This window comes from Nicotiana sylvestris, chromosome 9 (genome assembly GCF_000393655.2).
Source record: "Nicotiana sylvestris chromosome 9, ASM39365v2, whole genome shotgun sequence".
NCBI classification, from domain to species: domain Eukaryota; kingdom Viridiplantae; phylum Streptophyta; class Magnoliopsida; order Solanales; family Solanaceae; genus Nicotiana; species Nicotiana sylvestris.
In genome coordinates, this window is record NC_091065.1 from 21,018,747 (window position 1) to 21,020,895 (window position 2,149).

The following is a 2,149-nucleotide window of genomic DNA, read 5'->3' on the forward strand; positions in this document are numbered from 1 at the left end:
AATGGTATTGTGGAGAGAAGAAACAGAACGCTCCTAGAAATGGTTAGGTCAATGATGGAATAAGCTAACCTCCTAATTAGTTACTAGGGTGATGCGTTGCTTACTTCCACCTTTGTACTTAACCGAGCGCCTACAAAATTAGTTACTACTACTTTATATGAGTTATGGACTAGAAGACAACCCGACTTGAGTATATTAAGACCTTGGGGTTCTGCTTCCTATACACATGATTCCTCTCACAAATATGGCAAATTGGGCCCGAGGGGAAAGAAAAGTATCTTTATAAGATACTCTGAAACCTCAAAGGGTTATGTGTTTATAGGTCAGCAAGATAGTGAGAGTGTAACTGAGTTTGAATCACGAGATGTCACATTCTTAGAGGATGAGTTCCCTAAGAAGGGAGCGGTAGGTCAAGACCTAACCTTATTTGAAATAATGGATCAAGAAGTACAAGGTTCAATTCATTCGAGTGGGAGAATTTTAATAGATGATGAATTAGTTTCTCATCAAAGAAATCCTTCATCATCAGATGTGAATGAAAGTAATCCTTCTACATTTAGAGAAAGTGACCAAATAGATCTTGTTCCAAGTGGGAACGAGATGGTCACAGATCTTGTTCCAAGTGGGAGCAGGATGAATGATCTTGATCCGAGTGGGAGCAACACTGATCCAAATGGGAGCAATGATGAATCACAAATAAGACGTGGTTCTCGTAAAAAGATTCCCCACCGACGATTTGATGTTGAAGGCAGCGAACTATTTATGATGCTCCTACAAGAAGAAAATGAGCCTAAAAATGTAAAAGAGGCTCTCTCATGCCCTTCTAAGGACAAATGGACAAAAGCAATGGAAGATGAATTGGAGTCTATGAAAGTCAACAAAGTTTGGGAACTAGTTGACCTCCCTAAAAGACGCAAAGCAATTTGGAGCAAATGGGTTCTAAAAATTAAGCTCAAGGCTGATGTCATAGTTGAGAGATATAAGGCTCGACTGGTGGCAAAAAGGTATACACAGCAGAAAGGAATACACTACGAAGAGACTTTCTCGCCTGCTGTACAATTTACCTCGGTTCGCCTGATTCTAAATATTGTTGTAAGCTTGGATCTTGAATTACATCAGATGGATGTAAAGACTGCCTTTCTCAATGGAGAACTAGATGAAGAAATCTATATGGAACAACCTGAGTGTTTCATTAAAAAGGGCCACAAACAAAAGGTTTGTAGACTTTTGAAGTCTATTTATGACCTCAAACAATCTTCAAGGTAGTGGTATATACGCTTTCAGAATGTTCTTGTATCCAATAGTTTTACCATGATGGATGAAGACCATTACATTTATACCAAGAGATCAAGGAACAAGCTTGTGATTTTAACATTGTATGTAGATGACATACTTATAGATGGAAATGATAAAGAGTTTATAACCGAGATAAAGTCATGGTTATCATCCCAATTTGAGATGAAAGATATGGGTGAAGCTGCATATATTCTTGGAGTTAAGATTTCAAGAGATGGTCCGAAGAAACTATTGTATCTCTCACAAAAGAATTGCATTAGAAAAGTTCTTGAACAATTCAGTATGCAAAATAGTAGCCCAGTTGAAACTCCTATCAATAAAGGCCATACCTTGGGAAGTCAAATGTGTCCTAAGACTCCTGAAGAGACAGAAAGAATGAGCCGAGTTCCTTATAGGAGTGTAGTCGGAAGTCTAATGTACGCTATGGTATGCACTAGACCTGATATCTGTTAAGCAATTGGCTTGGTAAATAGATATCAACCTGACCCCGGTTTAGCACATTGGCAAGCAGTAAAGAGGATTATGAGATATCTGAAGGGAACTACTGATTATGCCATTTGTTATCAAGGCGACAAGGATCTGCGATTAGATGGATACAGTGATGATAACCATGGAGGAGAACTAGATGAGAGGAAGTCTACCTCAGGATATGTTTTCTTACTCAGTGATGGGGCCATATCATGGAGTAGTAAGAAACAATCATATGTATCACTATCTACGATGGAAGTTGAATACCTAGCTCTCGTATCAGCAGCACAAGAAGCTGTTTGGTTGAAAAAGTTTCTGGAGCACTTGTTGGATATCGCTAAAAATACTAAACTAGTATTAGTCTACTATGACAATGAGGTTGCAA